The sequence below is a fragment of the Triturus cristatus genome, chromosome 8 (genome assembly GCF_964204655.1).
Source record: "Triturus cristatus chromosome 8, aTriCri1.1, whole genome shotgun sequence".
Lineage (NCBI taxonomy): Eukaryota > Metazoa > Chordata > Amphibia > Caudata > Salamandridae > Triturus > Triturus cristatus.
This window is the reverse complement of record NC_140591.1, coordinates 39,020,480-39,044,027: the sequence shown is the minus strand read 5'-3', so window position 1 is coordinate 39,044,027 and position 23,548 is coordinate 39,020,480. Positions and strand designations below refer to the sequence as shown.

Here is a 23,548-nt window from a genome sequence, read left to right as displayed (position 1 = left end):
TCACAAGTGTTTCCTTTCACCCTCAAATACTGCTTCTCCTTTGAAGCTCACCTTTTGGGCCAACATGTCAGATAAGTGAAGGTTCCTGGTCAATGAGATTGAAAATTTAGGTCATACAATTTTGGGGGAGGTGGTTAAGCTCAAAAGTGATCTACTCAAGGCTATAAGGTCAGTGCCAGTTACCCGTGAGAAAGACCAGTTGGAATCCTTTATGGGTCTTATTGAATATTATTTGACGTGTGTCAGCAATTTTGCAGGAAAGATTGAAGGTTTGAGGAGACTGTTGAGGAAAGGCTGTACTTTTAAATGGGAAGAGGAGTAACGAGAGGCGTTTGACATAGTGAGTAAGGATTTGTGTGAGGATAGGCATTCCAGTTCCATTTGATACCTGGACAAGTTCCATTTGAACTTTGGGCACCAGCGCTTGTGGAGTAGGGTAGTTTTATCCCAAGTGCACAGGGGAGGAGAAAAGACTGGTTGGTTAGCACTCGTTGACTGATAGTGAACAGAACTCCTCAGTGATATAGCGCGAGGCTTTGGCTGCAGCATGGAATGTAGAACAGTTTAGAACTTTTCTGTGGGGTTTGCAATTTTTTATCTGTACGGATCACAAACTATTGGTTAAGGTGTTGACTTCAAGTGGGCCAGGATAATGGTAAGCTAAATTGGCTAGGCTCGTATCGAGGCTGCTAGAATATAGGTATTGGATCAAACACATTCCAGGGTGGAAGAATGCCCAGGCAGACTGCCTCTCACGGTTGTCCTTGGATTGTTCGGAGGTGAATGGCCAAGGTGTTTTGGCCAAAGACTAAGATAGGGCAGTAGTATGTTTGACGGATGTTGAGGAGTGTGCAGGTGGACTTTCGCTGCTGTTGAATGGAATAAACGTATGGAAGAAGACCTTGTACTTGAGGGTGTAAAGAATTGATGATTGGAGGGAAAGGAGGGAAGGCATTGTTGCTCCTTCAGTGAGACCATACATGCAGGTGTTAGATGAATTGACGCTGTACAGCAAGCATGTAATTACAAGAAATGATAAATTTGTGCCGCCAGAGGGTTTGATGGAAAGAATTATCAGCCTAGCTCACGAGGGTCACTTGGAGCAAACCATGACAAAGAAAAGTATGAATGAAAACTTCTGGTGGCCAGGTATGGATGATCAAGTGACGATCTGAATGGAAAGATGTGGGATACGCAGAGAGAGTAAAAAAGGACTCAAAAAGGGTGTTCAGACAGTAGAGGTCCATATTGGTGATCCAGGTGAACCCTGGAGTACGGTTTGTTTGGGTTTCAGAGGTTCTATGTGTGGTGTGAGAGGGGAGATCAAGAATGCTGTTGTAATGGTGGATGTGCACTTCAAGTGGTTAATAGACAAGTTGGTATCCGAAGAGACTACCAAAATTACCATTAAAAGTTTGCAGAAAGTGTTCGTCGAGGAAGGTTATCCCCATCTCTTGATCACAGAAAATAGGGCACAACTCGCCTCTCAAGAGATGAGGGCATACTTGGAAAGTTGTAGAATAAAGCACAATCGCACTGCACTGTGCTATACATCCCTCAAGCCAATGGGATTGTGGAAAGTGCCAACCGTTTGGTCAAGGGTGTGATTTGGGTGGCGAACCAAGGTGGCAGCGATGTGGAAGAAATGGTGAACTTCATGATTTGGGCACATCCCACAACAGTAAATAATGTGATTAACGTATCCCCTGTTGAAAAAATGAGGAGAAAAGCAGGTACAAAGCTGACACCTGCTTGGCTGGCTGACAACGGAAGTGTGTCAGTAGTAGAGGACAAACAAAAGGAGGTATAAGCTTTGGTGAAAGCTGGAGATTGGGAGAAGATAAAGCATGGAAGGGTGAGTAGGGGACTGTACAAATGTTGGGGTACATTCAAAGTTAGGGAGGTACTTGTGAGTTATGTTGTGTTAGAGAATGGCAACAAATAGAATCTTCGCAAAGTAGCACTTTACCAGAAGGGGGACAGTGCCATTGTCAAGGGTGAAGAGGTTCAAGGGGGAATAAGCAGTTTTATTTTGGCAAATGATGAGGAGTTGCTAGGAAACTCTGCGAGTGGGGTGAGAAGATCTGGTGAGAGTGTGGTGGAGATGCGACGGAGAGAACACATTTTTTAAGTGAAGTGAGGAGACCTGGTGTGAGTGGTGGTGGAGACTTGAGTGAGAGAAGAGTGGATATCAGTTCTACTCCGGTGAGAGGTAACTGTGCGATTCCTGTAGGTGCTAGTGAAGTAAGTCAACCTAGAACTCACAGATCGCCACGTTATTTGGAGGTTTATGTCCAAGATCTGGAAAACAGCATGGTGATTTCTTAATGTCCTAAGTATGGTATTTACTTTTCATCTGTTTCGTTGCTTTTTTTGTTTCTTTGCGATAAGTTTCCTTTTTAGGTCTCGCCTGGCGTAGCTGCGCGCATGCACAGTCTCGCCCGGCGAGTTTTAATGTCTTGAGGGATTTTCTGTAAGGGGCATTAAGCCCCGCCCCTCTTTTCCATTGGCCGGCGTCACCGTTTATGCTAAACAGTGGCCAGCCATTGGAAAAGAGGTGTCGGTGACGTCTTTGCTTGGCTTTTTGAGCCGTCCCACTTGGACGGGCTGGCCTGAATTACGTTGGTCGCAATTAGGGACCGCAGTTACATGATCCATCTGCGCCAGAATCAATACCAGACGGCGGCAGCCTTGCTTGGCACTCGCACCGTGTTTGGGCCGCGCTGCGTTGGTTGGCAGAGTCTACGCAGCGCTCGCGGTTCTCGAAGATGAGCGGACACCGCCCATGAAGCAGATAAGTCGTGATTTGTGTGCGCGCGCGCCGCGTGCCCTTACATGGGAAACGCGCCCCTGTTGTTCAGTTTGAGGCCGAAGGAGCACCTGTGGTGCCCCCCTGTGAATCCCTGCACCGTGTGGCAGGCACCATGAGCAAAACGGGGCATGGATTCACACAAACTCCCATTTCTCTATGGGAGCTTGTGCTACGGCCGCACCCCAAGCTCCCATAGGGAAATGGGAGTTTGAGAACGAACCATGTGCAGTCGCATTGTAATTAGGTATGTGGAGCCACCCGACCAGTGGCAGGGTGGTTCCCATACTAATATGGTGTCGGGCGGAAGCAAGTCCGCTTGACATCGTAATGAGGCCCTAAATGTGTGACATTCACTATTCCCACTCCAATCTAACCTTATTTGGTAGAAGATAAAAAGCAGAAATGCACTATTTCTACTAGAATCTAAGACAGTTTATACAAGGTACTACAAATTAAACATTTTATGTAGACAATCGATACTCCATATTCACACACAAAAATATAAAATAAACTACAATGTAACATAAAACACATTAACCAAAATTACATACCTATATATTCATATTTACCCATTAACATATAAAGCAAATATTTTTAGTAATAATATTAATATATTTTTTGAAATATTTACTACCATTCCTAAACTTTAAACCGTAAAATAATAACAATCAAAAATTATCATAAAATAAAAAATATATGACCATCTTATTCAAATGAAAATAGTAAAAATACACTTTTCATATAAATTATCATTTTTAAACAAACATATAAAATATTTGTCATAATTTTTAATTAATACATTTTCTTACATTTATATAAAAAAAAGCTCTATTTATTTGACTTTATTAAAATAAATGGTTTATATATATTTTAATATTTTTATAATTTAAATACTTTTTTAAATATTGTTATATTTTTTAATTAATACAATTATATATTTTTTAATTATAAATTACAATGTATTACAAATATTAATGTAACAAAATAAACGTAAAAATTGTAAAATAATAATTTGCATATCATTAACGTAATTAACATAAAATGTACTTTAAATTTACAATTTTTAAATCTCTCCCCACCCTTATCCTCTAAAAACCCAATATCTCACAGCAAAAAAAATATATAAAACCCTTATTTATTAACATTAAAACTAAAAGTACAAATTTTAACAATTTCGTAACTGCTAAATGATCTTACTAAAAGCAGAAATAAAAAATAATAATAAACATATAGAACTAAACATACCACAATAAATTACATACTAATTAACACTTTCAATTATTATTACATAAAATATTTTCTACATCAATATTTTTTACAACGATATTAAAACAGCACTTAAAACAATATTTTAACTTCGATATTCCAGTTGATAATATTTTGACATCCCGATATTCTTCAAATTATATTTTTGCTTCACAATATTTTTTCCCAATATTTGGTACAAACACCATGTGAAACAAGAAGGATACAGGAGGCCATGAGGCACAACAGCCTCAGAGTCAGTTCACTGAAATACACTATAGAGGCAGAAACATCTGTATCTTAGCCTGAATCTCCTGGACTCGCTGCTCAGGAGGACAGGCCGGAAACTGCACTGTGTCTAGAACAGCTCCAACAAAAGGGAGGTTTAAGAAGGAGTCAGGTGTGACTTTGGCACGTTGATAGTGAACCCAGTGAGTGCAGATGGGTCACAATAGCCTCTAAATGAGAGACGACTGTCTCGGGTGCGCCCACATTCAACAGTCAATCATTTTGATAGTGAAAGATAGGAATTTTGACCTCCACAAATGAGCTGTGACCACCCCCATCAATCAATCAATCAATCAATCAATCAATCAATCAATCAATCAATCAATTAATCAATCAATCAATATTTGTAGTGCACGCTAATCACCCTGGGGGTATCCAGGCGCTGTGTGGGGTGGGGTTTCTAGTACATCCAGGTCTTGAGGCCACTCCTCAATTTGGCAAAGTAGGTAGAATTCAGAGATGGATGGGGAGGCCGTTCCAGACCATGGCAGCGAGGTGGGAGAAGGAGCATCCTTCGGCTGGTGTACGAGGGATGGGGGAGCGGTGGCGAAGACCAGGGAGGCAGACCGCAGGTGTCTGGTGGAAGGTAAAACCGTCTATTTTGTGAACACCCAAGCATCTCTGGTAGGCCAAAAGGGAGCCCGTCAAACTGAAAGTGATCATGGCCAACCGTGAATCGCTGGTAACGCCTGTGAGCAGGCAAGATGTGGATGTAAAAATAAGCATCCTGTAAGTCGAGATATACCATCCACTTTCCTGAGACCAGGACAGACAGAACTTGCACGAGTGTAAGCATTTAGGATTTCTCCTTTTTCAGGAAGAGACTGCGAAGGTGCAGGTCTAGAACAGGATGATGGCCACAGGCAACCACAACCTAATTCTGATGCCGGCACCTTCTTTATAGCTCCTTTGGCCAAGAGAGATAACAACTCCTGATGGAGCAAGGAGATGTGGTCCTCCATCAGTCTGTCATAAGTAGGTAGCATGGTTGAGGGGGTGGTCACAAAGGGGAGGGAGTAGCCCCTTTGGATTAGCTGTGAAACTCAACGGTCTGATGTTATTGACCTCCAGGGGTGCAGGTGATGGCGTATCCTGCCCCCACTGGATGTCCATTGTGGTTGGAGGGCATACTAAAGGGCTTTGGAAGCTGCTGCTGCCAGGTGGGTGGTGGACTCACTTGTCCTCTGGGCGCCTGTCCTATGTGGTCTGTGGGAACCATTTCCTCTACCACAAAAAGATTGTGAGGTTTGCTGGACATGGTGGCTGGGTGTGTAAATACGTGGATGGAAGCCCCTTCGGTGACCACGAAAGGGGCAAAAGGTAGGCTGAGGTTGGCAAGGAGCCATGGAAAGACCCAAGGACCTGGTTGTAAGTAGCTCTGCTGTCCTTGAAGCGATCTAGCGCTAAGTCCACCTTCTTCTAAACAACCGAGAGCCAACCAAGGGCCTTATCCATGAGCGAAGGTTGGAAATCTCCTCAGAAGCCAGTGGTTCTCAGCCAGGTGTGATGTCTAAAGATCATTGGCGAGGGAAAAGCTCGGCCCAGTGAGTCGGTCATATCCAGTACGTATCATATTGTGAACTTGATTGCATCCCTCCCATCAGCAACTGATTGAGAGAATATGGCTCAGAGACCATTGGCAGCACTTGGGCAAACAAGTCCCAGATGGCATGGGAGTATTGTCTCAAGAGGCGCGCAGGGTTCACTGACTGCAGTGCCAGGCTAGAGGAAGAGAACATCCTCTTCCCAAAGGTGTCTAGCCTTTTGGATTCCCTATCCGGTAGAGTGGTAGGAAATGCGCCTGAATCACCAAGCTCTACAGGTGGGGTGCTGGTTGAGGAAACTAGTGTACCTTGGGGTGGGGCGATGGCCGCAGGCAATTGGAGTAATGCTTCAGCTGAAGACTGAAGCACCTTAGTCAAGACGTTCGTATTGACTGCCACTGAAGGGAGCATAACTTCTAGAACCACAGCCACCCTTTGCATCGAAATTGTGAATGAGGCAGCTTCCCCCATAGCCACAGTAGGGGGAGAGACCAGGTCAGTGTCTGGGGAGGTGTCCAGTCCACTGGCATTCCCCCAGATCTTCATACCAGTTGTCCTTGTGATCTTCTAACTGGTATCCATCATCACCCAATCAAGGCCTTTCAAAAGAATTAGGGACTAACTCTACATGAGGGGTCTGCCCCCCTGTCAGTACCCATGTTGGCCAACACCCATCGTGCTCCATGTCGAAGTGACAGATGACAATGAGGTATGCACAGCTTTGGGGTGTCGGCGGTGCCGGGGGCATTGGCAGTAGAGTGGCCCTCCCAAGCGGTCCCAATCCTGAGCGACCCAAAGGTGCTTCAGTAGGGATGGGCGCCCAAATATGAATTCTCATAACTGGCTGGGGATCACTTCTGGAAACACTGGAAGGCGAGGAGACGGCCCAGGTGCAAACTCCACCACAGAGCTAAGCCTCGAATGCTGACACTCCCTCATCTCGTCAGATGATTTGGTGAAGTTGAAGATCTCTTTAACTTCTTGCTCTTCTTGTGCCTGTGGGACTTACCAGATTTCAATATCTTTGACGACGAGCGCAAGGAGTGGCTCCAAGAATGATCTCAGGACTTTCGTCTCAATGGAGATCTTGTGATTCACGTGATAAGGAGCTTGAGGGGCCACTCCCTCAAGGCCTGGGGTTGCATGGTGCAGCATTTGACACAGGCCTTGGTGTCGTGGTCGCGCTCCAAGCACCAGAATCACACTAAATTTGGGCCTGTCACCGACATCTGTTGATGATAGATGCTACAAGGTTTAAACCCGGCTTTCCGAGTGGACATCCTGATGCACCAGGAGACAAAGTTTTGAAAAAATCTTCATAAAAAGACTGGGGGAAGCTCTTCCTGGAACTGCGTTGACTGGTGCAGAACAAAAAGAACTGACGTCAGTGCACTGGGGTGGCGCCTATATAGGCAACGCGCCATCACTTACAGGAGGGCCGACACTGACAAGGCCACACCGAGCTGAACAACACCAGGGGTACTGCCCACCAAACATTTCCATGCAGGATAATCATTTTGTTCTCTGGCTATTCGTATTTACCGACAGGGTCACTAACGGGTATGGGATTCTGACAGTGTGTGACTACAGGGCTCATACCCCCAGAGTATCAAGGTAGCAAATTACTACCTATGCTATCTTTACAATTTTTAATAATGTGGTGTATTGTGTGTGGTGTGAATGTCACTATTCGAAAATTGCAAGATCTCATTCATGATCAAACGATAAAGGCCAAAATTGCCTCACATATTCATAACAGTGCATGTTATTTTCATGAGCACTGCGTATATACAGCACGATGCATGACCGATTTGAAGTAGCAATGTGCACATAAGTAAACCATTTGAATAATGAGTCTTACTATAATTAGCGATGCATGCCGCTAACATTGCCCTTGAAAACATGTTATAGTGCATGTAAAACGTCACCATGCATAGACTGTTTCACAAGGCAGATGAGTACCCGCATTTATGAATAGTATGCATGAAGCGGAATGCAGCATTACGCATAGCATTTGCTATCTTTTTCCTTAGGGGCACAACGGTTCCTTCAATTATGGGACGGAATGTATGATGGCAGAAGCACACGGGGCGCTCAGCTTTTACCCTTATTTGTTTTGACTACTAAAAGTACTATTTGTTATGTACCTCTTTTCTTTATTTTATTTCCACACAGGAATTCAAATGGAGTAACCATAAAAACCTACGTAAGTTGTGTACTGATATTATAGCTGAAACATGTCTAGCTGGCTGTGGGATGTTAGAGGTCACTAATTCCTCACCAAACATCTATCACTGATTTGAACCTTGTATAAGGGTGCCATTATTAAAATGTATACAAGGTGAGGTTGGCAACCAAGGAGACAATTTTAACTCACCCTCTCACCTCTTTTGAAGAAAAGAATCACCCCATAACAAAAAAACCAGCACCGTCATCATCGGACATCAAAACTAGGTGTCTCTGGTGGGACCCTAATGATGAAGTATGCAATCAGCTAGGATGGTGGGTGAGGGATCTTTTTAAAAAAAACCGAAAGGCTTTTTTTAGACACTTCGTGTGAGAGACATCCTTAAAACATCTGGTAAGTTTGCTTGCTCCATTTTGTGTTTTGAATATTAGGTTGCCTGGAGTTGCACTAGAGCAATAACCTACTGTTATACAGGAGAATTGAAGTGACTTCTCTCAAGTTACTTTTACTAAATCAAAAGGGTGAAAAGGCACTTATCCCTGGTTGTCCACGGTACACCTTCCAACATAAGGTTTTTTTGGTTTGAGGAAGACCATTAATATTCACACTGGTGAAGGAGAGGTTGCAATTTCTATTAGGAAATCCAGTTACAGATAAGTAATGTTTGTTTGCTTGGGGGTCATGCCATTTGGATAGCCTGAAGGTACTGTGGAGCTATGGCTGCTGGAGAAAAAGTGGAACTCCATTTTTCTTTCTATAGTCTGGAGGTCTTCAATAACGTCTCTCTTGTTTGACCACAATTTTCATTTTGTTGGTGATTAGCTGGGGAAGACTCCTATCATCCAACTAATGCCAGAATATATTTGAGAATTCTTTGGGCTGGTGGGAGAGTTTCTCTATTTCATTTAACTTAACTGGAAATCAATTTAATTTAATTTGTTGGTGAATGAGAGAAAGGCATGCACTGAGTCCTAAGTTTTTAAGCAGGATTTATATGCTTTGTTTCCATACACTGGTTCCATACTAACTTTAGGTGATAGTGATAATCTCTGCATGTGATAGGAAGATAAATAAGAATCAAAGTCAGTATGTCTCTCAAATCTTATGGCGACATTCTGTACAACGTGTGCCAGAGTGCCTCATTCTCTATCACCATCCCATGCGTCAGGTATTCCCAAGTGCCAAAATTGTAAACTTTAAATAATATAGTTATTTTTCGGCTGCTTGAAAACATTACTAAGAAATTGAAACTATTTTCTAAATGCTTATGGAATGTATCCTCTCTGTGCTATTCAGAACATGTTAACATGGCAATGTGCATGCTTCTAAAACAGCTGAGGATACACTACTGGAAATGTGCCAATGCACCAGTTACTGCTGCTTGTATGTCTGCACTAGGGCAGGACTAAGGCAAATGTTCCTATGCCTCATCACCTGGTAAGTGACACTATGTCTGAATGCTTTGACTTCTACCTAAAATGCCTAAAACACTCCATTAACTCAATCAAAATACTAAAAAGGAAATGAGATGTTCCTTACCACACTCTCTGTAACGCACTGTCTGGATATGCCAACCCTTCGCACAGCGCTTTCACTCCAGAGTCTCAGAGTTCATTCCTGCTCAGGTCAAGCTCTGTGAGGGATGTGTTTGTTCTGAGAACAGAGGCGAGGTCTTTGCAACATGAAGCAGTGAGAGAGCATCATTCCTGCTCTGGTCAAGCTCTGTGAGGGATGTGTTTGTTCTGAGAACAGAGGCGAGGTCTTTGCAGCATCAAGCAGTGAGAGAGCATCATTCCTGCTCTGGTCAAGCTCCGTGAGGGAAGTGTTTGTTCTGAGAACAGAGGCGAGGTCTTTGCAGCATGAAGCAGTGAGAGAGCATCATTCCTGCTCAGGTATAGCTCCGTGAGGGATGTGTTTGTTCTGAGAACAGAGGCGAGGTCTTTGCAGCATGAAGCAGTGAGAGAGCATCATTCCTGCTCAGGTCAAGCTCCGTGAGGGATGTGTTTGTTCTGAGAACAGAGGCGAGGTCTTTGCAGCATGAAGCAGTGAGAGAGCATCATTCCTGCTCAGGTCAAGCTCCGTGAGGGATGTGTTTGTTCTGAGAACAGAGGCGAGGTCTTTGCAGCATGAAGCAGTGAGAGAGCATCATTCCTGCTCAGGTCAAGCTCCGTGAGGGATGTGTTTCTTCTGAGAACAGAGGCGAGGTCTTTGCAGCATGAAGCAGTGAGAGAGCATCATTCCTGCTCAGGTCAAGCTCCGTGAGGGATGTGTTTGTTCTGAGAACAGAGGCGAGGTCTTTGCAGCATGAAGCAGTGAGAGAGCATCATTCCTGCTCAGGTCAAGCTCTGTGAGGGATGTGTTTGTTCTGAGAACAGAGGCGAGGTCTTTGCAGCATGAAGCAGTGAGAGAGCATCATTCCTGCTCTGGTCAAGCTCTGTGAGGGATGTGTTTGTTCTGAGAACAGAGGCGAGGTCTTTGCAGCATGAAGCAGTGAGAGAGCATCATTCCTGCTCTGGTCAAGCTCCGTGAGGGATGTGTTTGTTCTGAGAACAGAGGCGAGGTCTTTGCAGCATGAAGCAGTGAGAGAGCATCATTCCTGCTCAGGTATAGCTCCGTGAGGGATGTGTTTGTTCTGAGAACAGAGGCGAGGTCTTTGCAGCATGAAGCAGTGAGAGAGCATCATTCCTGCTCAGGTCGAGCTCCGTGAGGGATGTGTTTGTTCTGAGAACAGAGGCGAGGTCTTTGCAGCATGAAGCAGTGAGAGAGCATCATTCCTGCTCAGGTCAAGCTCCGTGAGGGATGTGTTTGTTCTGAGAACAGAGGCGAGGTCTTTGCAGCATGAAGCAGTGAGAGAGCATCATTCCTGCTCAGGTCGAGCTCCGTGAGGGATGTGTTTGTGCTGAGAACAGAGGCGAGGTCTTTGCAGCATGAAGCAGTGAGAGAGCATCATTCATGCTCAGGTCGAGCTCCGTGAGGGATGTGTTTGTTCTGAGAACAGAGGCGAGGTCTTTGCAGCATGAAGCAGTGAGAGAGCATCATTCCTGCTCAGGTCAAGCTCCGTGAGGGATGTGTTTGTTCTGAGAACAGAGGCGAGGTCTTTGCAGCATGAAGCAGTGAGAGAGCATCATTCCTGCTCAGGTCGAGCTCCGTGAGGGATGTGTTTGTGCTGAGAACAGAGGCGAGGTCTTTGCAGCATGAAGCAGTGAGAGAGCATCATTCCTGCTCAGGTCGAGCTCCGTGAGGGATGTGTTTGTTCTGAGAACAGAGGAGAGGTCTTTGCAGCATGAAGCAGTGAGAGAGCATCATTCCTGCTCAGGTCGAGCTCCGTGAGGGATGTGTGTTGTGCTGAGAACAGAGGCGAGGTCTTTGCAGCATGAAGCAGTGAGAGAGCATCATTCCTGCTCAGGTCGAGCTCCGTGAGGGATGTGCTTGTTCTGAGAACAGAGGCGAGGTCTTTGCAGCATGAAGCAGTGAGAGAGCATCATTCCTGCTCAGGTCGAGCTCCGTGAGGGATGTGTTTGTTCTGAGAACAGAGGCGAGGTCTTTGCAGCATGAAGCAGTGAGAGAGCATCATTCCTGCTCAGGTCGAGCTCCGTGAGGGATGTGTTTGTTCTGAGAACAGAGGCGAGGTCTTTGCAGCATGAAGCAGTGAGAGAGCATCATTCCTGCTCAGGTCAAGCTCCGTGAGGGATGTGTTTGTTCTGAGAACAGAGGCGAGGTCTTTGCAGCATGAAGCAGTGAGAGAGCATCATTCCTGCTCTGGTCAAGCTCCGTGAGGGAAGTGTTTGTTCTGAGAACAGAGGCGAGGTCTTTGCAGCATGAAGCAGTGAGAGAGCATCATTCCTGCTCAGGTATAGCTCCGTGAGGGATGTGTTTGTTCTGAGAACAGAGGCGAGGTCTTTGCAGCATGAAGCAGTGAGAGAGCATCATTCCTGCTCAGGTCAAGCTCCGTGAGGGATGTGTTTGTTCTGAGAACAGAGGCGAGGTCTTTGCAGCATGAAGCAGTGAGAGAGCATCATTCCTGCTCAGGTCAAGCTCCGTGAGGGATGTGTTTGTTCTGAGAACAGAGGCGAGGTCTTTGCAGCATGAAGCAGTGAGAGAGCATCATTCCTGCTCAGGTCAAGCTCCGTGAGGGATGTGTTTCTTCTGAGAACAGAGGCGAGGTCTTTGCAGCATGAAGCAGTGAGAGAGCATCATTCCTGCTCAGGTCAAGCTCCATGAGGGATGTGTTTGTTCTGAGAACAGAGGCGAGGTCTTTGCAGCATGAAGCAGTGAGAGAGCATCATTCCTGCTCAGGTCAAGCTCTGTGAGGGATGTGTTTGTTCTGAGAACAGAGGCGAGGTCTTTGCAGCATGAAGCAGTGAGAGAGCATCATTCCTGCTCTGGTCAAGCTCTGTGAGGGATGTGTTTGTTCTGAGAACAGAGGCGAGGTCTTTGCAGCATGAAGCAGTGAGAGAGCATCATTCCTGCTCTGGTCAAGCTCCGTGAGGGATGTGTTTGTTCTGAGAACAGAGGCGAGGTCTTTGCAGCATGAAGCAGTGAGAGAGCATCATTCCTGCTCAGGTATAGCTCCGTGAGGGATGTGTTTGTTCTGAGAACAGAGGCGAGGTCTTTGCAGCATGAAGCAGTGAGAGAGCATCATTCCTGCTCAGGTCGAGCTCCGTGAGGGATGTGTTTGTTCTGAGAACAGAGGCGAGGTCTTTGCAGCATGAAGCAGTGAGAGAGCATCATTCCTGCTCAGGTCGAGCTCCGTGAGGGATGTGTTTGTTCTGAGAACAGAGGCGAGGTCTTTGCAGCATGAAGCAGTGAGAGAGCATCATTCCTGCTCAGGTCAAGCTCCGTGAGGGATGTGTTTGTTCTGAGAACAGAGGCGAGGTCTTTGCAGCATGAAGCAGTGAGAGAGCATCATTCCTGCTCAGGTCAAGCTCCGTGAGGGATGTGCTTGTTCTGAGAACAGAGGCGAGGTCTTTGCAGCATGAAGCAGTGAGAGAGCATCATTCCTGCTCAGGTCAAGCTCCGTGAGGGATGTGTTTGTGCTGAGAACAGAGGCGAGGTCTTTGCAGCATGAAGCAGTGAGAGAGCATCATTCCTGCTCAGGTCGAGCTCCGTGAGGGATGTGTTTGTGCTGAGAACAGAGGCGAGGTCTTTGCAGCATGAAGCAGTGAGAGAGCATCATTCCTGCTCAGGTCGAGCTCCGTGAGGGATGTGTTTGTGCTGAGAACAGAGGTGAGGTCTTTGCAGCATGAAGCAGTGAGAGAGCATCATTCCTGCTCAGGTCGAGCTCCGTGAGGGATGTGCTTGTTCTGAGAACAGAGGCGAGGTCTTTGCAGCATGAAGCAGTGAGAGAGCATCATTCCTGCTCAGGTCGAGCTCCGTGAGGGATGTGTTTGTTCTGAGAACAGAGGCGAGGTCTTTGCAGCATGAAGCAGTGAGAGAGCATCATTCCTGCTCAGGTCGAGCTCCGTGAGGGATGTGTTTGTTCTGAGAACAGAGGCGAGGTCTTTGCAGCATGAAGCAGTGAGAGAGCATCATTCCTGCTCAGGTCAAGCTCCGTGAGGGATGTGTTTGTTCTGAGAACAGAGGCGAGGTCTTTGCAGCATGAAGCAGTGAGAGAGCATCATTCCTGCTCAGGTCAAGCTCCGTGAGGGATGTGCTTGTTCTGAGAACAGAGGCGAGGTCTTTGCAGCATGAAGCAGTGAGAGAGCATCATTCCTGCTCAGGTCAAGCTCCGTGAGGGATGTGTTTGTGCTGAGAACAGAGGCGAGATCTTTGCAGCATGAAGCAGTGAGAGAGCATCATTCCTGCTCAGGTCAAGCTCCGTGAGGGATGTGTTTGTGCTGAGAACAGAGGCGAGGTCTTTGCAGCATGAAGCAGTGAGAGAGCATCATTCCTGCTCAGGTCGAGCTCCGTGAGGGATGTGCTTGTTCTGAGAACAGAGGCGAGGTCTTTGCAGCATGAAGCAGTGAGAGAGCATCATTCCTGCTCAGGTCAAGCTCCGTGAGGGATGTGTTTGTTCTGAGAACAGAGGCGAGGTCTTTGCAGCATGAAGCAGTGAGAGAGCATCATTCCTGCTCAGGTCGAGCTCCGTGAGGGATGTGTTTGTTCTGAGAACAGAGGCGAGGTCTTTGCAGCATGAAGCAGTGAGAGAGCATCATTCCTGCTCAGGTCGAGCTCCGTGAGGGATGTGTTTGTTCTGAGAACAGAGGCGAGGTCTTTGCAGCATGAAGCAGTGAGAGAGCATCATTCCTGATCAGGTCGAGCTCCGTGAGGGATGTGTTTGTTCAGAGAACAGAGGCGAGGTCTTTGCAGCATGAAGCAGTGAGAGAGCATCATTGCTGCTCAGGTCGAGCTCCGTGAGGGATGTGTTTGTTCTGAGAACAGAGGCGAGGTCTTTGCAGCATGAAGCAGTGAGAGAGCATCATTCCTGCTCAGGTCGAGCTCCGTGAGGGATGTGTTTGTTCTGAGAACAGAGGCGAGGTCTTTGCAGCATGAAGCAGTGAGAGAGCATCATTGCTGCTCAGGTCGAGCTCTGTGAGGGATGTGTTTGTTCTGAGAACAGAGGCGAGGTCTTTGCAGCATGAAGCAGTGAGAGAGCATCATTCCTGCTCAGGTCAAGCTCCGTGAGGGATGTGTTTGTTCTGAGAACAGAGGCGAGGTCTTTACAGCATGAAGCAGTGAGAGAGCATCATTCCTGCTCAGGTCGAGCTCCGTGAGGGATGTGTTTGTTCTGAGAACAGAGGCGAGGTCTTTGCAGCATGAAGCAGTGAGAGAGCATCATTCCTGCTCAGGTCGAGCTCCGTGAGGGATGTGTTTGTTCTGAGAACAGAGGCGAGGTCTTTGCAGCATGAAGCAGTGAGAGAGCATCATTCCTGCTCAGGTCGAGCTCCGTGAGGGATGTGTTTGTTCTGAGAACAGAGGCGAGGTCTTTGCAGCATGAAGCAGTGAGAGAGCATCATTCCTGCTCAGGTCAAGCTCCGTGAGGGATGTGTTTGTGCTGAGAACAGAGGCGAGGTCTTTGCAGCATGAAGCAGTGAGAGAGCATCATTCCTGCTCAGGTCAAGCTCCGTGAGGGATGTGTTTGTTCTGAGAACAGAGGCGAGGTCTTTGCAGCATGAAGCAGTGAGAGAGCATCATTCCTGCTCAGGTCAAGCTCCGTGAGGGATGTGTTTGTTCTGAGAACAGAGGCGAGGTCTTTGCAGCATGAAGCAGTGAGAGAGCATCATTCCTGCTCAGGTCAAGCTCCGTGAGGGATGTGCTTGTTCTGAGAACAGAGGCGAGGTCTTTGCAGCATGAAGCAGTGAGAGAGCATCATTCCTGCTCAGGTCAAGCTCTGTGAGGGATGTGTTTGTGCTGAGAACAGAGGCGAGGTCTTTGCAGCATGAAGCAGTGAGAGAGCATCATTCCTGCTCAGGTCGAGCTCCGTGAGGGATGTGTTTGTGCTGAGAACAGAGGCGAGGTCTTTGCAGCATGAAGCAGTGAGAGAGCATCATTCATGCTCAGGTCGAGCTCCGTGAGGGATGTGTTTGTTCTGAGAACAGAGGCGAGGTCTTTGCAGCATGAAGCAGTGAGAGAGCATCATTCCTGCTCAGGTCAAGCTCCGTGAGGGATGTGTTTGTTCTGAGAACAGAGGCGAGGTCTTTGCAGCATGAAGCAGTGAGAGAGCATCATTCCTGCTCAGGTCAAGCTCCGTGAGGGATGTGTTTGTGCTGAGAACAGAGGCGAGGTCTTTGCAGCATGAAGCAGTGAGAGAGCATCATTCCTGCTCAGGTCGAGCTCCGTGAGGGATGTGTTTGTTCTGAGAACAGAGGCGAGGTCTTTGCAGCATGAAGCAGTGAGAGAGCATCATTGCTGCTCAGGTCGAGCTCTGTGAGGGATGTGTTTGTTCTGAGAACAGAGGCGAGGTCTTTGCAGCATGAAGCAGTGAGAGAGCATCATTCCTGCTCAGGTCGAGCTCCGTGAGGGATGTGTTTGTTCTGAGAACAGAGGCGAGGTCTTTGCAGCATGAAGCAGTGAGAGAGCATCATTCCTGCTCAGGTCAAGCTCCGTGAGGGATGTGTTTGTTCTGAGAACAGAGGCGAGGTCTTTGCAGCATGAAGCAGTGAGAGAGCATCATTCCTGCTCAGGTCGAGCTCCGTGAGGGATGTGCTTGTGCTGAGAACAGAGGCGAGGTCTTTGCAGCATGAAGCAGTGAGAGAGCATCATTCCTGCTCAGGTCGAGCTCCGTGAGGGATGTGTTTGTGCTGAGAACAGAGGCGAGGTCTTTGCAGCATGAAGCAGTGAGAGAGCATCATTCCTGCTCAGGTCAAGCTCCGTGAGGGATGTGTTTGTTCTGAGAACAGAGGCGAGGTCTTTGCAGCATGAAGCAGTGAGAGAGCATCATTCCTGCTCAGGTCGAGCTCCGTGAGGGATGTGTTTGTTCTGAGAACAGAGGCGAGGTCTTTGCAGCATGAAGCAGTGAGAGAGCATCATTGCTGCTCAGGTCGAGCTCTGTGAGGGATGTGTTTGTTCTGAGAACAGAGGCGAGGTCTTTGCAGCATGAAGCAGTGAGAGAGCATCATTCCTGCTCAGGTCGAGCTCCGTGAGGGATGTGTTTGTTCTGAGAACAGAGGCGAGGTCTTTGCAGCATGAAGCAGTGAGAGAGCATCATTCCTGCTCAGGTCGAGCTCCGTGAGGGATGTGTTTGTTCTGAGAACAGAGGCGAGGTCTTTGCAGCATGAAGCAGTGAGAGAGCATCATTCCTGCTCAGGTCAAGCTCCGTGAGGGATGTGTTTGTGCTGAGAACAGAGGCGAGGTCTTTGCAGCATGAAGCAGTGAGAGAGCATCATTCCTGCTCAGGTCAAGCTCCGTGAGGGATGTGTTTGTTCTGAGAACAGAGGCGAGGTCTTTGCAGCATGAAGCAGTGAGAGAGCATCATTTCTGCTCAGGTCAAGCTCCGTGAGGGATGTACTTGTTCTGAGAACAGAGGCGAGGTCTTTGCAGCATGAAGCAGTGAGAGAGCATCATTCCTGCTCAGGTCAAGCTCCGTGAGGGATGTGTTTGTGCTGAGAACAGAGGCGAGGTCTTTGCAGCATGAAGCAGTGAGAGAGCATCATTCCTGCTCAGGTCAAGCTCCGTGAGGGATGTGCTTGTTCTGAGAACAGAGGCGAGGTCTTTGCAGCATGAAGCAATGAGAGAGCATCATTCCTGCTCAGGTCGAGCTCTGTGAGGGATGTGTTTGTGCTGAGAACAGAGGCGAGGTCTTTGCAGCATGAAGCAGTGAGAGAGCATCATTCCTGCTCAGGTCGAGCTCCGTGAGGGATGTGTTTGTGCTGAGAACAGAGGCGAGGTCTTTGCAGCATGAAGCAGTGAGAGAGCATCATTCATGCTCAGGTCGAGCTCCGTGAGGGATGTGTTTGTTCTGAGAACAGAGGCGAGGTCTTTGCAGCATGAAGCAGTGAGAGAGCATCATTCCTGCTCAGGTCAAGCTCCGTGAGGGATGTGTTTGTTCTGAGAACAGAGGCGAGGTCTTTGCAGCATGAAGCAGTGAGAGAGCATCATTCCTGCTCAGGTCGAGCTCCGTGAGGGATGTGTTTGTGCTGAGAACAGAGGCGAGGTCTTTGCAGCATGAAGCAGTGAGAGAGCATCATTCCTGCTCAGGTCGAGCTCCGTGAGGGATGTGTTTGTTCTGAGAACAGAGGAGAGGTCTTTGCAGCATGAAGCAGTGAGAGAGCATCATTCCTGCTCAGGTCAAGCTCCGTGAGGGATGTGTTTGTGCTGAGAACAGAGGCGAGGTCTTTGCAGCATGAAGCAGTGAGAGAGCATCATTCCTGCTCAGGTCGAGCTCCGTGAGGGATGTGTTTGTTCTGAGAACAGAGGCGAGGTCTTTGCAGCATGAAGCAGTGAGAGAGCATCATTGCTGCTCAGGTCGAGCTCTGTGAGGGATGTGTTTGTTCTGAGAACAGAGGCGAGGTCTTTGCAGCATGAAGCAGTGAGAGAGCATCATTCCTGCTCAGGTCGAGCTCCGTGAGGGATGTGTTTGTTCTGAGAACAGAGGCGAGGTCTTTGCAGCATGAAGCAGTGAGAGAGCATCATTGCTGCTCAGGTCGAGCTCTGTGAGGGATGTGTTTGTTCTGAGAACAGAGGCGAGGTCTTTGCAGCATGAAGCAGTGAGAGAGCATCATTCCTGCTCAGGTCAAGCTCCGTGAGGGATGTGTTTGTTCTGAGAACAGAGGCGAGGTCTTTGCAGCATGAAGCAGTGAGAGAGCATCATTCCTGCTCAGGTCGAGCTCCGTGAGGGATGTGTTTGTGCTGAGAACAGAGGCGAGGTCTTTGCAGCATGAAGCAGTGAGAGAGCATCATTCCTGCTCAGGTCAAGCTCCGTGAGGGATGTGTTTGTTCTGAGAACAGAGGCGAGGTCTTTGCAGCATGAAGCCGTGAGAGAGCATCATTCCTGCTCAGGTCAAGCTCTGTGAGGGATGTGTTTGTTCTGAGAACAGAGGCGAGGTCTTTGCAGCATGAAGCAGTGAGAGAGCATCATTCCTGCTCAGGTCAAGCTCCGTGAGGAATGTGTTTGTTCTGAGAACAGAGGCGAGGTCTTTGCAGCATGAAGCAGTGAGAGAGCATCATTCCTGCTCAGGTCGAGCTCCGTGAGGGATGTGTTTGTGCTGAGAACAGAGGCGAGGTCTTTGCAGCATGAAGCAGTGAGAGAGCATCATTCCTGCTCAGGTCAAGCTCCGTGAGGGATGTGTTTGTTCTGAGAACAGAGGCGAGGTCTTTGCAGCATGAAGCAGTGAGAGAGCATCATTCCTGCTCAGGTCGAGCTCCGTGAGGGATGTGTTTGTGCTGAGAACAGAGGCGAGGTCTTTGCAGCATGAAGCAGTGAGAGAGCATCATTTCTGCTCAGGTCAAGCTCCGTGAGGGATGTGTTTGTGCTGAGAACAGAACCGAGGTCTTTGCAGCATGAAGCAGTGAGAGAGCATCATTCCTGCTCAGGTCGAGCTCCGTGAGGGATGTGTTTGTGCTGAGAACAGAGGCGAGGTCTTTGCAGCATGAAGCAGTGAGAGAGCATCATTCCTGCTCAGGTCGAGCTCCGTGAGGGATGTGTTTGTACTGAGAACAGAGGCGAGGTCTTTGCAGCATGAAGCAGTGAGAGAGCATCATTCCTGCTCAGGTCAAGCTCCGTGAGGGATGTGTTTGTTCTGAGAACAGAGGCGAGGTCTTTGCAGCATGAAGCAGTGAGAGAGCATCATTCCTGCTCAGGTCAAGCTCCGTGAGGGATGTGTTTGTGCTGAGAACAGAGGCGAAGTTTTTGCAGCATGAAGCAGTGAGAGAGCATCATTCCTGCTCAGGTCGAGCTCCGTGAGGGATGTGTTTGTGCTGAGAACAGAGGCGAGGTCTTTGCAGCATGAAGCAGTGAGAGAGCATCATTCCTGCTCAGGTCAAGCTCCGTGAGGGATGTGTTTGTTCTGAGAACAGAGGCGAGGTCTTTGCAGCATGAAGCAGTGAGAGAGCATCATTCCTGCTCAGGTCGAGCTCCATGAGGGATGTGTTTGTGCTGAGAACAGAGGCGAGGTCTTTGCAGCATGAAGCAGTGAGAGAGCATCATTCCTGCTCAGGTCAAGCTCCGTGAGGGATGTGTTTGTTCTGAGAACAGAGGCGAGGTCTTTGCAGCATGAAGCAGTGAGAGAGCATCATTCCTGCTCAGGTCAAGCTCCGTGAGGGATGTGCTTGTGCTGAGAACAGAGGCGAGGTCTTTGCAGCATGAAGCAGTGAGAGAGCATCATTCCTGCTCAGGTCAAGCTCCGTGAGGGATGTGCTTGTGCTGAGAACAGAGGCGAGGTCTTTGCAGCATGAAGCAGTGAGAGAGCATCATTCCTGCTCAGGTCAAGCTCCGTGAGGGATGTGTTTGTTCTGAGAACAGAGGCGAGATCTTTGCAGCATGAAGCAGTGAGAGAGCATCATTCCTGCTCAGGTCAAGCTCCGTGAGGGATGTGCTTGTGCTGAGAACAGAGGCGAGGTCTTTGCAGCATGAAGCAGTGAGAGAGCATCATTCCTGCTCAGGTCAAGCTCCGTGAGGGATGTGCTTGTGCTGAGAACAGAGGCGAGGTCTTTGCAGCATGAAGCAGTGAGAGAGCATCATTCCTGCTCAGGTCAAGCTCCGTGAGGGATGTGCTTGTGCTGAGAACAGAGGCGAGGTCTTTGCAGCATGAAGCAGTGAGAGAGCATCATTCCTGCTCAGGTCGAGCTCCGTGAGGGATGTGTTTGTGCTGAGAACAGAGGCGAGGTCTTTGCAGCATGAAGCAGTGAGAGAGCATCATTCCTGCTCAGGTCGAGCTCCGTGAGGGATGTGTTTGTGCTGAGAACAGAGGCGAGGTCTTTGCAGCATGAAGCAGTGAGAGAGCATCATTCCTGCTCAGGTCAAGCTCCGTGAGGGATGTGTTTGTTCTGAGAACAGAGGCGAGGTCTTTGCAGCATGAAGCAGTGAGAGAGCATCATTCCTGCTCAGGTCAAGCTCCGTGAGGGATGTGCTTGTGCTGAGAACAGAGGCGAGGTCTTTGCAGCATGAAGCAGTGAGAGAGCATCATTCCTGCTCAGGTCAAGCTCCGTGAGGGATGTGCTTGTGCTGAGAACAGAGGCGAGGTCTTTGCAGCATGAAGCAGTGAGAGAGCATCATTCCTGCTCAGGTCAAGCTCCGTGAGGGATGTGCTTGTGCTGAGAACAGAGGCGAGGTCTTTGCAGCATGAAGCAGTGAGAGAGCATCATTCCTGCTCAGGTCAAGCTCCGTGAGGAATGTGTTTGTGCTGAGAACAGAGGCGAGGTCTTTGCAGCATGAAGCAGTGAGAGAGCATCATTCCTGCTCAGGTCGAGCTCCGTGAGGGATGTGTTTGTTCTGAGAACAGAGGCGAGGTCTTTGCAGCATGAAGCAGTGAGAGAGCATCATTCCTGCTCAGGTCAAGCTCCGTGAGGGATGTGTTTGTTCTGAGAACAGAGGCGAGGTCTTTCCAGCATGAAGCAGTGAGAGAGCATCATTCCTGCTCAGGTCAAGCTCCGTGAGGGATGTGTTTGTTCTGAGAACAGAGGCGAGGTCTTTGCAGCATGAAGCAGTGAGAGAGCATCATTCCTGCTCAGGTCGAGCTCCGTGAGGGATGTGTTTGTGCTGAGAACAGAGGCGAGGTCTTTGCAGCATGAAGCAGTGAGAGAGCATCATTCCTGCTCAGGTCAAGCTCCGTGAGGGATGTGTTTGTTCTGAGAACAGAGGCGAGGTCTTTGCAGCATGAAGCAGTGAGAGAGCATCATTCCTGCTCAGGTCAAGCTCCGTGAGGGATGTGTTTGTGCTGAGAACAGAGGCGAGGTCTTTGCAGCATGAAGCAGTGAGAGAGCATCATTCCTGCTCAGGTCAAGCTCCGTGAGGGATGTGTTTGTTCTGAGAACAGAGGCGAGGTCTTTGCAGCATGAAGCAGTGAGAGAGCATCATTCCTGCTCAGGTCAAGCTCTGTGAGGGATGTGTTTGTTCTGAGAACAGAGGCGAGGTCTTTGCAGCATGAAGCAGTGAGAGAGGATCATTCCTGCTCAGGTCAAGCTCCGTGAGGGATGTGTTTGTTCTGAGAACAGAGGCGAGGTCTTTGCAGCATGAAGCAGTGAGAGAGCATCATTCCTGCTCAGGTCAAGCTCCGTGAGGGATGTGTTTGTGCTGAGAACAGAGGCGAGGTCTTTGCAGCATGAAGCAGTGAGAGAGCATCATTCCTGCTCAGGTCAAGCTCCGTGAGGGATGTGCTTGTGCTGAGAACAGAGGCGAGGTCTTTGCAGCATGAAGTAGTGAGAGAGCATCATTCCTGCTCAGGTCAAGCTCCGTGAGGGATGTGTTTGTGCTGAGAACAGAGGCGAGGTCTTTGCAGCATGAAGCAGTGAGAGAGCATCATTCCTGCTCAGGTCAAGCTCCGTGAGGGATGTGTTTGTTCTGAGAACAGAGGCGAGGTCTTTGCAGCATGAAGCAGTGAGAGAGCATCATTCCTGCTCAGGTCAAGCTCCGTGAGGGATGTGTTTGTTCTGAGAACAGAGGCGAGGTCTTTGCAGCATGAAGCAGTGAGAGAGCATCATTCCTGCTCAGGTCAAGCTCCGTGAGGGATGTGTTTGTGCTGAGAACAGAGGCGAGGTCTTTGCAGCATGAAGCAGTGAGAGAGCATCATTCCTGCTCAGGTCAAGCTCCGTGAGGGATGTGCTTGTGCTGAGAACAGAGGCGAGGTCTTTGCAGCATGAAGCAGTGAGAGAGCATCATTCCTGCTCAGGTCAAGCTCCGTGAGGGATGTGTTTGTGCTGAGAACAGAGGCGAGGTCTTTGCAGCATGAAGCAGTGAGAGAGCATCATTCCTGCTCAGGTCAAGCTCCGTGAGGGATGTGTTTGTTCTGAGAACAGAGGCGAGGTCTTTGCAGCATGAAGCAGTGAGAGAGCATCATTCCTGCTCAGGTCAAGCTCCGTGAGGGATGTGTTTGTTCTGAGAACAGAGGCGAGGTCTTTGCAGCATGAAGCAGTGAGAGAGCATCATTCCTGCTCAGGTCAAGCTCCGTGAGGGATGTGTTTGTTCTGAGAACAGAGGCGAGGTCTTTGCAGCATGAAGCAGTGAGAGAGCATCATTCCTGCTCAGGTCAAGCTCCGTGAGGGATGTGTTTGTTCTGAGAACAGAGGCGAGGTCTTTGCAGCATGAAGCAGTGAGAGAGCAGCTACAGAGGAAAAGGCAAAGGTATGAAGCAGAGAATGAGAAGCAGAGTATGAAGCAAAGAAGGAGAATGGCTGTCATAGATTTGGGTTGATCTTTATCTCTTTCTCATCAGTGATCTCACAGCTCAAGTCCCATTAGTATCACTAATCTCCCTTCACCTGCATCATTTACATATAGCTCTTCACTGAGATGTCAGTGGTCCAGCAGATGGAGTATAAGAAATACACTACAACCGACAAATTAAACATTCAAGCTGTTCATATACAATTTCTGCACTTGATGTTCATGGTAAAGTTTCAGAACCCAGCTGACTCCTTGGAGGGGTGAGGGGGAGCAAGAACATCAGCAGCAGGATGATTTAATGGGCGTGGAACGGTGTCACACGTTTAAGCAGAAATTATCCTTGACTTCACAAAACCAGTTTGCTTGGGAAGAAGGTAGTGTATTGTAGATTGCCACAAAGAGCTTGAAGCTCGCTCACTCACTATGCTGAGATGATGGTGACGAGGAGCACAGTTGCAATGGTAAGAAGCTGTAATAGGCAGCTGTGAAGTGAGTCAAACAGATTGCATATCCGATAGGTAAGAACCAGATTAGGGTCCTGTAGGACCTGGGGTCACCAGGCCCTATGGGGCGGTAACGTGACACGAGCGGCTGGGCACCCAAAGGCCTGTTTGTAAAGCAACCATACAACACGCAACTCTCATGGAACGGGGAACACACACAATAAGGGACGCCACACTGTAAAGGTTTATGCAAATACTTCAAGTTTATCC

General features: G+C 48.4%; 1 protein-coding gene and 1 pseudogene across 2 annotated transcripts in view; both read right to left on the bottom strand.

Annotated features, from left to right (window-relative positions):
• Positions 1-21,965, bottom strand: LOC146799915 (ribonuclease inhibitor-like; annotated as a pseudogene).
• Positions 1-23,548, bottom strand: part of LOC146799914 (NACHT, LRR and PYD domains-containing protein 12-like) — a 1,343,351-nt gene that overhangs the window by 641,350 nt on the left and 678,453 nt on the right. The gene's annotated exons all lie outside the window — the stretch shown is intronic.